At 47.4% G+C, this 14,117-nt stretch overlaps 1 protein-coding gene across 1 annotated transcript in view; it reads right to left on the reverse strand.

The window, feature by feature from the left end:
* Positions 1 to 14,117, reverse strand: part of PHF20 (PHD finger protein 20) — a 176,092-nt gene extending 161,975 nt beyond the window's left edge. Inside the window, exon 1 of the mRNA XM_058432861.1 lies at positions 14,031 to 14,117. The gene's annotated coding sequence lies outside the window, so the exon portion shown is untranslated. The remainder of the gene's footprint in view (positions 1 to 14,030) is intronic.

The following is a 14,117-nucleotide window of genomic DNA, read 5'->3' on the forward strand; positions in this document are numbered from 1 at the left end:
AGGCAGGAGAATCACTTGAACCCAGGAGGCAGAGGTTGCAGTGAGCCAAGATTGCACCACTGCACTCCAGCCTGGGTGACAAGAGCAAAACTTTGTCTCAAAAATAAATAAATAAATAAAAGTCCCTTTTCCTTTAAGTATTAATTTATATTCCTAGCCTTTATTATTAATACCAGGAAATATTTAACATTTACTGATTTATCGCCACATGCTAAATCCTTGACAAACATCTCATTCCCAACAATGCAGAGAAGTCAGCAGTATTTTACGAAGGAGGATAAACAATAAACAACTTGCCCAAAGTCACCTGGCTAGATAGAAGAGCTGGGACTTCAGAAGCAAGACTTCCTTCCTCCAAAACCCACTACCCTCTTTTTTTTTTTTTAAGACAGTGTCTGGCTCTGTGGCCCAGGTTGGAGTGAAGCAGCATGATCCTGGCTCACTGCAACCTTTGCCTCCCAGGCTCAAACCATCCTCCCCACCTCAGCTCCCCCAGTGCTGGGACTACAGGCACATGCCACCACACCTCATTTTTGTATTTTTTATAGAGGCAGGGTTTTGCCATGTTGCCAAGGCTAGTCTCAAACTCCTCAGCTCAAGTGATCTGCCCACCTAAGCTTCCCAAAGTGTTGGAATTACAGGTGCGAGCCACCACATCCGGCCCCCACTAACCTTTATTGCTTTTAAAAACAAGGGGCTAGGCCGGGCGCGGTGGCTCACACTTGTAATCCCAGCACTTTGGGAGGCCGAGGCGGGCGGATCATGAGGTCAGGAGATCGAGACCACGGTGAAACCCCGTCTCTATTAAAAATACAAAAAAATTAGCCAGGCGTGGTGGCGGGCGCCTGTAGTCCCAGCTACTCGGAGAGGCTGAGGCAGAAGAATGGCGTGAACCCAGGAGGCGGAGCTTGCAGTGAGCCAAGATTGCGCCACCGCACTCCAGCCTGGGCGACAGAGCGAGACTCCGTCTCAAAAAAAAAAAAAAAGGGGGGGCTGAGTACAGTGGCTCATGCCTGTAATCCCAATACTTTGGGATGCTGAGGTGGGCAGATCATCTGAGGTCAGGAGTTCAAGACCAGCCTGGCCAACATGGTGAAACTCCATCTCTGTTAAAAACATAAAAATTAGCTGGGCATAATGGCACGCACCTGTATTCCCAGCTACTCGGCAGGCTGAGGCAGGAGAATCTCTTGAGCCCGGAAGGCGGAGGTTGCAGTAAGCAGAGATCATGCCACTACACTCCAGCGTGGGAGACATAGTGAGACTCCATCTCAAAAAAAAAAAAGAAAAACAAAGTCTTTGGGATATTTCAACATTAAAAATATTAAGGGATTACTGTTAGTTTTGAATGTGTGAAAATTAGGGGAAAAAAAAATGTGGCCGGGTGCAGTGGCTCACGCCTGTAATCCCAGCATTTTGGGAGGCCAAGGCAGGCGGATCACAAGGTCAGGAGTTCAAGACCAGCCTGGCCAATATGGTGAAACCCCGTCTCTACTACAAATACAAAAATTAACCAGGTATGGTGGCAGGCACCTGTAGTCACAGCTACTCGGGAGGCTAAGGCAGAAGAATCGGTTGAACCCTGGAGGCGGAGGTTGCAGTGAGCCGAGATTGTGCCACTGCACTCCAGCCTGGGGGACAGAGCGATACACTGTCTCAAAAAAAAAAAAAAAAAAGTGAGGGCGGGACAGTGGCTCATGCCTATAATCCCAGTACTTTGTTTTGGTTTTGTTTTGAGACAGAGTTTCACTCTTGTTGCCCAGGCTAGAGTGCAATGGCATGATCTCGGCTCACTGCAACCTCCACCTCCTGGGTTCAAGCGATTCTCCTGCCTCAGCCTCCCAAGAGTAGCTGAGATTGCCGGGTGCGGTGGCTCACACCTATAATCCCAGCACTTTGGGAGGCTGAGGTGGGTGGATCACCTGAGGTCGGGGGTTCGAGACCAGCCTGACCAACATGGAGAAACCCTGTCTCTACTAAACATACAAAATTAGCCGGGCGTGGTGGCGCATGCCTGTAATCCCAGCTACTCAGGAAGGCTGAGGCAGAAGAATCGCTTGAACCCAGGAGGCAGAGGTTGCGGTGAGCCGAGATCACGCCATTGCACTCCAGCCTGGGCAACAAGAGCGAAACTCTGTCTCAAAAAAAAAAAAAAAGACTAGCTGAGATTACAGGCATGTGCCACCACGCCCGGCTAATTTTTTGTATTTTTAGTAGAGATGGGGGTTTCTCCATGCTGGTCAAGTTGGTCTCGAACTCCCGACCTCAGGTGATCCGCCCACCTCGGCCTCCCAAAATGCTGGGATTACAGGAGTGAGCCACCATGCCCGGCCAATCCCAGTACTTCCGAAGGCCGAGGCAGGAGAATCACTTGAGCCCAAGAGTTTGAGACCAGCCTAGGCAACATAGCAAGACCTCGTCTCTATAAATAATAAAAAAAAAAAAATTAGCTAAGCATGGTGGCATACACCTATAGTCCCAATTACTCAGGAGGATGAGGCAGGAGGATCCCTTGAACCCAGGAGGTTGAAGCTGCAAGAGAGCTGTGATTATGCCACTGCACTCCAACCTGAGCAACAGAGTGAGACTCCATCACAAAGAAAAAAAAAATGTAAGAGTCTTTTTCTTTGGCATACACTACTGATATAGATGAAATACAAACTAACAAGGCCCACTGAAGGGCCCATGGAGGAATTTTACACACATTTTCTGAGAGGAATAAAACAAAAGTAATAATGGTAACATATACTCAACTCTTCATAGATCTTCAAGCCAGGAAAACTCTATAAACTATGTTTTCTTTTTCTTTTCTTTTTTTTTTATTTTTAAACATAGGCTCTTGCTGTCACCCACACTGGAGTACAGTGGCAGGATCATAGCTCACTACAGCCTTGAACTCCTGGGTTCAAGCAATCCTTCTACCTCAGCTTCCCAAGGAGCTGGGACTACAAGGCGTGCACCACCATGCCAGACTAATTTTTTTTTTTTTTTTTCTGTTTTATAGAGACAAGGTTTCACTCTACGGCCAGGACTGGTCTCAAACTCCTGGCTTCAAGCAGTCCTCCTGCCTTGGCCTCCCAGAGTGCTGGGATTACAGGCATGAGCCACTGTGCCCAGCCAAACCAGGTTTCTTTAATTTCCTTTACACATTAGGAAATGGAGGGAAAGGGTAACATTTACTGATATTTCCAATGACTGATGTCAGACAGTTATGATAATACTTGGGTGAGGAAACAGGCTCATATAGGCTAAGTAACTTGCTAGGCTGGAAAGTTCTGCCTCCAATGTGCATAACACAATGAAAGGTTCAAGAGGTTTAAGCCATATGCCCAAATTACATGTGGCCCCAAGAGAGTGGCAAATACAGGCACTCAAACTCAGGCATTCCACCTCCAAATCCTACATCCTCACCACCACATACCATGCAGCCTGGACATGAAAAGCGGCCTCTTGGCCAGGCACAGTGGCCTGTAATCCTAGCACTTTGGGAGGCCTAGGAGGGTGGATCACTTGAGGTCAGGAGTTCAAGACCAGCTTGGCCAATACGGTGAAAACCCATCTCTTCCAAAAATACAAAAATTAGTCGGGCATGGTGGCACGCGCCTGTAATCCTAGCTACTCTGGAGACTGAGGCAGGAGAATTGCATGAACCCATGAGGCAGAGGTTGCAGTCAGCCCCGAGATCATGTCACTGCATTCCAGTCTGGACAACAGAGTGAGAATGTCTCAAAAAGAGAAGAAAAAAGGCCGGGCGCGGTGGCTCACGCTTGTAATCCCAGCACTTTGGGAGGCCGAGGCGGGCGGATCACGAGGTCAGGAGATCGAGACCACGGTGAAACCCCGTCTCTACTAAAAATACAAAAAATTAGCCGGGCGTGGTGGCGGGCGCCTGTAGTCCCAGCTACTCGGAGAGGCTGAGGCAGGAGAATGGCGTGAACCCGGGAGGTGGAGCTTGCAGTGAGCCGAGATTGCGCCACTGCACTCCAGCCTGGGCGACAGAGCGAGACTCCGTCTCAAAAAAAAAAAAAAAAAAAAGAGAAGAAAAAAAAAGAAAGAAAAAAAAAACAAGAAAAAGAAAAGTGGCCTCTTTAATTACCTTGCCTTTACAAATTGCACATGTCTAATTATCATATAGGTCACAGCATGACCAATTTCCTACTCATCAAAGCACATTAGACAGAATTCAATACTCCATGGAACCAAGGGACAGTCAAGCAACCCAAACCAGTCATGCCCAGGAGCCTCAAGAAAGGCAGAAAAGTATTCAAAAACATGGAGACAGAAAGTAGAATGGCAGCTGTCAGGGATGGGAGGAGGTTCATGAAAGAGGGAGTCAGTGTTTAATGAGTACAGAGTTATAACTTTTTTTTTTTTTTTTGAGATGGAGTCTCACTCTGTCACCTAGGCTGGAGTGCAGTGCAGCAATTCTGGCTCAGTGCAACCTCTACCTGCCCCCGGGTTCAAATAGTTCTCCTGCTTCAGGCTCCCTAGTGGCTGGGATTACAGGCAGGTGCTACCATGCCCAGCTAATTTTTGTATTTTTAGTAGAGATGAGGTTTTGCCATGTTGGCCAGGCTGGCCTCGAACTCCTGACCTCAAGTGATCTACCTGCCTCAGCCTCCCAAAGTGCTGGGATTACAGGCATGAGCCATTGGACCCGGCCCAGAGTTTCAATTTTGAAGAGTTACAGAGATGGATAGTGGTGATGGTTGCACAACATTATTTAATACCAGTAAGCTATATAACTTAAAAATGGTTAAGATGGCAAATTTTATATTATGTGTATCTGGGCACGACAACAACAACAACAAAAACTGAAGAAGAAAGAAAAATGTAGAAAGGCAGCCTGAGTTGGGAGAACTGGGCTTCTACAATTAAAGGATGTTTTGCATGGTCAAGAATGAAGGCCAGGCACAGTGGCTCACGCCTGTAATCCCAGCACTTTGGGAGGCTGAGGCGGGTGGAGACCAACCTGGCCAATACGGTAAAACCCGTCTCTATCAAAAATATGAAAATTAGCCGGACGTGGCGGCACGCGCCTATAATCCCAGCTACTCGGGAGGCTGAGGCAGGAGAATCACTTGAACCCGGGAGGCAGAGGCTGCACTGAGCCAAGATCATGCCACTGCCTTCCAGCCTGGGAGACAGAGTCAGACTCTGTCTCAAAAAAAAAAAAAAAAAAAAAAGAATGGGCCGGGCATGGTGGCTCAGGCCTGTAATCCCAGCATTTTGGGAGGCCGAGGAGGGTGGATCATGAGGTCAGGAGATCGAGACCATCCTGACTAACACGGTGAAACCCCGTCTCTACTAAAAATACAAAAAATTAGCCAGGCATCGTGGAGGGCGCCTGTAGTCCCAGCTACTCAGGAGGCTGAGGCAGGAGAATGGCATGAACCTGGGAGGCGGAGCTTGCAGTGAACTGAGATTGTGCCACTGCACTCCAGCCTGGGCAACAGTGTGAGACTCTGTCTCAAAAAAAAAAAAGAATGAAATCTGGGGTTAGGGTGGCAAAGTGCCTCAGTGCTGGTTTCCAGGCTGCCACCTGCTTGATTTGTAGTTAAAATGACTTACTCAAATTTCTAGGGGATAAAGCACAATACCTAAAGAGAAAGGGATGTAAGAGCACTGGGACAGGAGGCAAAGAAACCTGGACTCCAATCCAGGCCCTGCTTATTAGCCAAATGACCTTGGACAAATTACTCATCTCAGTTTCCTCCTCTGTTAGGAGAGGATAATAGGTCAGATGTAAGGATTCAATGACATTTAACAGAGTGCTCCAAAAATGCTAGCTATAGTTATCATTATTGTAAAATGCCCACATTTCCAGACCAAGTTTCCACAACCTAGAAATTCCAACACCTGTGCACCTGTAGAAGCAAGAAAGGCATTGGCCAGGCACGGTGGCTCACGCCTGTAATCCCAGCACTTTGGGAGGCTGAGACGGGTGGATCACTTGAGGTCAGGAGTTCAAGACTAGCCTGGCGAACATGGTGAAACTCCGTCTCTACTAAAAATACAAAAAATTAGCCAGGCATAGTGGCGCGCACCTGTAATCCCAGCTACTCAGGAGGCTGAGGCAGGAGAATTGCTTGAACCCAGGAGACGGAGGTTGCAGTGAGCCGAGGTTACACCACTGCACTCCTGGGCGACAGAGCGAGACTCCGTCCCAACAAAAAAAAATAAAGAAAGGAACGTCATTCCACCAGCCATGGACTTTTTCCATATGAGAAAGAGACCTCTTGAAAATCAGGTCTCTACTAGGACAGAGACCCCCAAATACCCATCTAAGATACCTGGAAGTCAGCCTTTAAAATCCTAGAATTATGCTCCTGACATGGAATAAACTGTCATTGAATAAAAACCTTGGTTTAGGCCGAGCGCAGTGGCTCACACCTGTAATCCTAGCACTTTGGGAGGCCCTGGCAGGCGGATCACGAGGTCAGGAGTTCGAGACCAGCCTGGCCAATATGGTGAAAGCCAGTCTCTACTAAAAATACAAAAAATTAGCCGGGTGAGGTGGCACACACCTGTAGTACCAGCTACTCGGGAGGCTGAAGCAGGAGAATCGCTTCAATCCGGGAGGCAGAGGTTGCAGTGAGCCGAGATTGCACCACTGCACTCTAGCCTGGGCAACAAAGTGAGATTCCACCTCAAAAAAAAAAAAAAAAAAAAACCCTTTGTTTAAATCCCAAGCCCCTCCTCTTGCTCCTTCCCCAAAGTCCACTGATTCAGGCTCCACCACTCTTTCCTAAAACTGTCCTATTTACATTTAGTCGCTCATATTAGGCTTCTAAAATTGTACAGGATTTCTGCCAGCTCATTAGTTCCATTATTTGGCAAAAGAGAGCAAGGTCCAGGTAGGACCTAGCCCAAGATCTAGCAAAGTTGTCAAAGCATTATTACAAATAAAGGTTTCAATTTTTTTTTTTTTTTTTTTTTGAGACACAGTTTCACTCTTGTTGCCCAGGCTGAAGTGCAGTGGCGTGATCTCGGCTCACTGCAACCTCTGCCTCTCGGGTTCAAGCCATTCTCCTGCCTCAGCCTCCCAAGTAGCTGGGATAACAGGCACCTGCCACCACGCCTGGCTAATTTTTTGTATTTTTATTTTATTTTTTTTTGAGACAGAGTCTCGCTCTGTCACCCAGGCTGGAGTGCAGTGGCGCGATCTCGGCTCACTGCAAGCTCCGCCTCCCGGGTTCACGCCATTCTCCTGCCTCAGCCTCTCCGAGTAGCTGAGACGACAGGCGCCCGCCACCACGCCCGGCTAATTTTTTGTATTTTTAGTAGAGACGGGGTCTCACCGTGGTCTCGATCTCCTGACCTCGTGATCCGCCTGCCTCGGCCTCCCAAAGTGCTGGGATTACAAGCGTGAGCCACCGCGCCCGGCTTTTTTGTATTTTTAGTAGAGACGGAGTTTCACCATGTGTTGGCCAGGCTGGTCTTGAACTCCTGTCTTCAGGTGATCCATCCAACTTGGCCTCCCAAAGTGCTGGGATTACAGGTGTGAGCCACAGTGCCTGTCTCAATTTTCATTAGGTTACCCTATATTCAATAGCCTGTAAGGGGCAGTCACTGACAAAGATGTATAAGACAAAGACATCAACCTCCCTTTCTCTAGGCTCATAATCCAATCAAGGATCTTGACTAAGCATACATTTTGGTTTCAAGAATGTTTATCAAGAAAAATGTCCCAGCTTAACCAACACAGTGAAACCCTGTCTCTACTAAAACTACAAAAAATTAGTTGAGCATGGTAGTGCACATCTATAATCCCAGCTACTCAGGAGGCTGAGGCACAAGAATCGCTGGAATTCAGGATGCAAAGGTTGCAGTGAGCCAAGACTGTGCCACTACACTCCAGCCTGGGCGACAGAGCAAGACCCTTTCTCAAAATAAATAAATAAATAAAATTAATAAAAAGACTTTATCAAGAAAAATGTAAACATCCTCCCTATTATTTCTTAGGAAGATGATGAAAGAAGAAAACTCCAGAGGTTAAATATACTTTTAAGTCCTGACTTCCAAGTCCCCTCAGCAACTGTCTTTGACAATAATCAGGTGCTCTCAAAGACCTGTTAGTTTTATTCATTTGTTAAGTTATTTGAAATACAGATTTCTTAGCATTATCCTTAACAATTCCTTGTCTGGGTTTTGTGGCTGTGTGTTCCTAGAACAGCACTTGGAAGCAATGGGGTCTCGCACTGTCACCCAGCTGTAGTGCAGTGGTACAATCCTAACTCACTGCAGCCTCTGAACTCCCACGTCAGCCTCCCAAGGAGCTGGGACTACAAGCACGCACCACCATGCCTGACTACTTTTTTTTTTTGGTGGGGGTGGTAGAGACAGGAATCTCACTTTGTTGCCCAGGCTGGTCTTGAACTCCTGGCTTCAAGCAATCCTCCCACTTTGGCCTCCCAAAGTGTTGAGATTACAGGCGTAAGCCACTGCACCCACCCAACCACAAGTAATTGTCAAATAGTATTTGCACTTAGGATACACTTTCAAACTTCAGAAAGGAAGTTTAAGCACCTTTACCATCCAGAAAGACGTACCAGGCAACTGATTCCCACAGATACAGGAGATCTTGGGGAAGGGGACTAAAAACATTACATCTCATACTTTCCCCAAATCCCAGCCAAAGGCAAACAACCTGCTTGCTTCCTCTTTAAATTTCATGCCACCTGCCCTGCTAATTCAAACCAAAAAACAAAGCTGTGGTATGGAGGAAATGAAGTCCCTTTTTAAGTATACATTAGATAAGAGAACTGATAAGTAAATACAGGGTATATAAGGTACAGACTTCTTCTTGGTAAGGCAGGGAAGTCAGTAACATTGAATGGAGAACTCAGGAAGACTTATTTGAGGATTTCAGGTAGTTCTGAATGAAATACAGCGTGGAACTGGAAGAAGACATGGAGGCAAGAAGAATGCTTTAGTTGGTTTGAGAACAAGCTGGCTGCCTCAGCTGGAAAAAAAGATAGTGGCAGAAGTGACTCGGACAAGGGAATAACTGGCAGGCTGCCCAAGGGAGCACATGAAAGAAATCAGATCTGCTGCAACAAGCTTCCACAGGCAATTGGGTTTCTAAGCAAGGCAGCGACCAAGATTCAGCCAGGGTGGACACTGCAGATCATCAGCCCCTCATTTTACAAATGAGGAGAAGCAGGCCCATAGCATCAAGTGACTTGCCTGAGGTCTCACAGTGAGTGGAAGAGCTGGGACTAGAGCCAAATCCAGATCAAATCCGTTACTGAATAGGATCTGACATTCATGTGAGGAATAGGGGTTGGGGGAGGACAGGGACACAAAATAGTCTAGTCATTCAGGTTTGTCCTGATTAGGGCTGGCAACAGGATCACGTGGAAGAGGGCCAGACAGGTGACAGCCAGGGAAATAGGTACAGATGATCCAACACACTTAGAAAGGAAAAACGCTTTCAGAGGTAGTCTTTGTCTCCAAAAAATTTTTTTGAAAAAAGGAAAAATCCACTTGAGACTTAGAATAGACATGTGGGTACAAAAGGAGAAAGATCATCATAACGCATGATCACCATCAAAGAGTATCATCTTCTCCCCAGCATTTGCCTTTCTGGAGCACCCATTTAGAGAAAGCCAGAAGCTTCCATTCGAGGTTGGGGCACCTACCTTTATCCTGGCTTTTCCTGGCCCATTTCTAGAACCCAGAAAACCAAGAAGGACTCCTTGGAAATTCCAACACCTGTGACCCACTGATTTGGGGTATCACAGACTCCCTACTCATGGTAGGATGAAAGGTAAGGAACCAGAGAGACAAGCTGGCTACGCAGTATTTATTAGACTGATTCTATATTGGCCGGGTGCGGTGGCTCACGCTTGTAATCCTAGCACTTTGGGAGGCCGAGGCGGGCAGATCACGAGGTCAGGAGATCGAGACCACGGTGAAATCCCGTCTCTACTAAAAATACAAAAAAATTAGCCAGGCAAGGTGGCGGGCGCCTGTAGTCCCAGCTACTCGGAGAGGCTGAGGCAGGAGAATGGCGTGAACCCGGGAGGCAGAGCTTGCAGTGAGCCAAGATCGCGCCACTGCACTCCAGCCTGGGTGACAGAGCAAGACTCCGTCTCAAAAAAAAAAAAAAGACTGATTCTATATCAATAATTATGTTGACATTCAAGTAAGAAATATGTAACCATTTAAATTTGGCAATAGCCAGGCATGGCAGCTCACACCTATAATCCCAACACTTTGGGAGGCTAAGGTGGAGGACTGCTTGAACCCAGAAGTTCAAGACCAACCTGGGCAAAATGGCAAGATCTCATCTCCACAAAAAATTTAAAATTAGCCAGGTGTGGTGGCATGTGCCAGTGGTCCCTGAAACTCAAGAGGCTGAGGGGAGGATCGCTTGAGCCCAGAAGGTTGAGGCTGCAGTAAGTCATGATCACACCACTGCACTCCAGCTTGTGTGACAGAATGAGACCCTGTCCCCACCCAAAACCAAACTCCTGGAGAAGTTTTGGCTTTTTTTTTTTTTTTTTTTTTTTTTTTTTGAGACAGTCTCACTCTGTGGCCCAGGCTGTAGTGCAGTGGTGCACTGCAACCTCCGCCTCCCAGGTTCAAGCAGGTATCCTGCCTCAGCCTCCCATGTAGCTGGGATTACAGGTGCCTGCCACCACGCCCAGCCAATTTTTGTATTTTTAGTAGAGATAGGGTTTCACTGTGTTAGCCAGACTGGTCTCGAACTCCTGACCTTGTGATCTGCCCGCCTCAGCTCCCAAAGTGCTGGGATTACAAGCATGAGCCACCACACCCAGCCAGTTTTGGCCAGTATTTAAAAAGCTATGTGCTAGAATAACTAATTGATTATAACTAATAAAGGGGACTATGGCCTTGTATAAACTTTTAAGGGATGTGTGTCTGGATAAAGATAAAAAAATATAAGGCTAACCACCACCTTCCTATTTTCACAGAGAATCTTTGTCTTCGTGTATGAAACCTCACTACTAAAAGTGTAGTTCAGTAACATCAGCATCACCTGCAAATCAGAAATGCATTCAGGTCCCATCCTAGATCTACCAAATCAGAATCAGCATTTCAACAAGATCCCTAGGTGACTTATATGCACATTCAAGTTTGAAAAGCACTGGTGTAGAATACTTTAAGGGTGCACTGTACAGCAGTACACAGATAAAGTATCAAGCAGCCAAAGAAAGAGACAAAGTACCTGTTCACTTTCAGTATACTATATTTTATTAGGTACTGCTCAGACAGACCTCCAGTGATTTTTATAAATTTGGTACTTACTAATGGCCACATGATCTAACTGTGGGATCTATTTCATTTCTGGAAATAACACAATTTAGTTCAAGGGGTTTCATGCACATGAAATATAAAACAGCTTGGTTGTTCTGAAAACATGATAATGGTTAATTTTATTCAAGTCCCAACACTGAGTTCATAGCACTTCTCCATAGGCCCCATTAATCTCTCCAGGTTTCTGGGAGTATCATTAAATCCCTCGGCATCCTTAAGAAGCAGGTGCTTAGCAAACATCCAGTTTCCAAATGAGAGTCAGAGGGGCTTGATCCTTAAAGTGTAGTATTTTCCTGCCTTGTCCTACTGGTATAGCTTCTTGGACCTAAAATCTCTCTCCTGCTGAGGCCTCATGCAGCTGCACACTCAAGTACTTCCCAAAAGGAAGAAAGGTCAGAGGTATCATTATCCCCAAGCACTTGGAATTCCAGCTGTGGAGAAATTAATCTGGTTGGGGGTTCAGGCTGAGAAGCCCTGAATAAGATCTGTAAAGGCAGAAGGAAACACAAAAGAAAGAACTATTGAGGCTCTTAAGAGATAGAAGGTCCCAGATATTTGCAGATTTTAAAGTGAGGATTGGGGGTAAAGATTGACAAGAGGATGATTGGGAGAGAAAAATATCCATTTCCCCACCGACACCCCAGGGACAAGAACAAAAAGAGTATCCAAGTGATTCCTCCAAACGACATCTTTTCTTCATAAAAGATAGTAAGAAAGCCAATGTAGGGAAGAAGTTTATGGGCTAGAAGCAGTGCTGGAAAAATCTGAGAGTTTTGTTTGTTTTTGTTTTCCAGCACAAGGTGATAAAGCAAAGGAGAAAAGAGTATGCACCTAAATAGAATCTTAGGTCTTCTATGAAGTAAACCACCAGGAGGATTCAGAGTCCTGTGATTAACCAAAGAAATGGTTTCCACTTTGAATCCAGTGCTGGGGGCCCAGGCAGTCCTAGACTTGAGGCCACCTCCAGCACAAGGAAAATCTTTGTCTTTTGTTTTTGTTTTTTTTTTTCTTTTTCGGGAGAACGGGGTCTCGCTATATTGCCCAGGAGGTCTTGAACTCCTGGGCTCAAGCTATCCTCCCGCCTTCTTGCCTCCCTGAGAGCTGGGATTGCAGGCGTGAGCCACCGCGCCCAGCCAAGGAAAATCTTTATAGCCACTACATAAACAGAACAGTTCCAAAGAAAGACAGAAACCAGAAAAATGTTTGGGGATTGGGCAAGTCAAGAGAGAAGAGATCCTGCTAGCGGAAAGATAAAAGATAGGCCTATGAAAAACAATGTGCAGGTAGCCCTTTAGGAGAGGAATCCTTCCCTGGAGGAGAGGAGAATTCAGGAGGTGTGACTCTGGCAAGTGTGCTCAGAAAAAAAAAGGCCGCAGAAGCACAGAGAAAAGTGCCCTGGTGAACAAAGATACGCACTCGCCAGAGGAAGGAAGAGGAAATGGGTGCACTGACCAGACTGGGGAGAGCACCTCAAAGGGAATGTGGCTCCAAAAATGAAGGAAACTGAGGAATGAAAATGTCTTGGATGACAGAAAAGCTAAACAGGGTAGGAAGGCATGCTCCAAACCACAGACAACTCGCCACCTGGAAATGAGAGGACTCACAAAAAAGGTGTGCCCCCCAAATTTAAGAAGCATCTGGAAAGTGGCTGCACTCTGAGAGTTGTATAACTAAAAGGGGTTCACCTCGTACACTTGGGGGGCACAAGAAACAAATATACTCCCAGATATGAAAATTGGTCTCCTTCAGGAAATAAGGTAGTCTGATTTGGGGAACACGTGAAAAGTGTGTAACCCCAAGAATACAGTCTCGGGAGAAGGCAGTGAATTCCCTTATTTGTGAAACTGGAAATAAGTACCCATAAACTTCAGAATTTGGACATCGTTTTCGGCCCAACCTCAGGTTTGAAGGGCTGAGGAAAGGAAGTGGCCCCTAAATGTAAGAAATTCCAGAAGGCATGCTGTCAGATTTGGGACCTGGAAAAAGGGGATTCTTCCTTGGAGTGGAGGGGATACTAGAAAGTATCCCAAAACTTTGGCTAATGGACCCCAGATCTAAATTGGAATGGAAATGCAGAATCAGATTGGAGGCCCGAGAAAAGGAATGTGCTCCCACTTTGGGGGCTGAGGGAAGAGGGTACGCCCTAAATTGGGGGGGAGGGCTTTTAGAAATTTAGATAAAACTCCAGAGCTAGAGCTTAAGAAAGGGGGTGTGCCGCCCAGTTTTCAAAACTATAAAGAAAAGGGACACTCCCATATTTGGGGTCTTGAAAAAGGAATGTGCTCCCCAGAATAGGATAAAAAACGCCAATTTTAAAAAAACATATTCCCAAAGCGCAAGGCAATAGCAGAGGCTGCTGATGAGGCTCTAGGGGCCCACCCAGCTCAGGCTCGGGCCCTAGGGCTTGCCCGCACCCCCAACACGGCCCGCTCCGCGCCCCGGGCCCGCACCCCACGGCCCAGCCCCCTCGGGCGGCGCTGATTGGCGGCAGGCGCCGTCACTCTTGCGGGTAGCCCCGGGGATTGGGCACCGCTCGCACGCCCGCCACGCTCTCAGCAGCAGTCCCAGGGCCTCCCTCCAGGCTGGGCGAGCGGGGCCAGGCGGGGAGCGGGGCCGGGCAGGGGACCAGAGCAGCGGTGGCGTCCGTCGCCGTCCCCGCCCGGACGGCGCGCGCGCAGCGCAGGCCCGGCCCAACCCGGCCCGGCCAGCCGGCTTCGCCACGCCGAGCCTCGCCGCGAGCTCACCTCACGGCCCCACTCCGGCTGCGCCGCTCCAGGACCAACCGACAGAAGGACTCTGCGTGCTCTGCACCACGTGACCCCCGGGACGCG

This window comes from Hylobates moloch, unplaced genomic scaffold, assembly GCF_009828535.3.
Source record: "Hylobates moloch isolate HMO894 unplaced genomic scaffold, HMol_V3 SCAFFOLD_21, whole genome shotgun sequence".
Taxonomy (NCBI): domain Eukaryota; kingdom Metazoa; phylum Chordata; class Mammalia; order Primates; family Hylobatidae; genus Hylobates; species Hylobates moloch.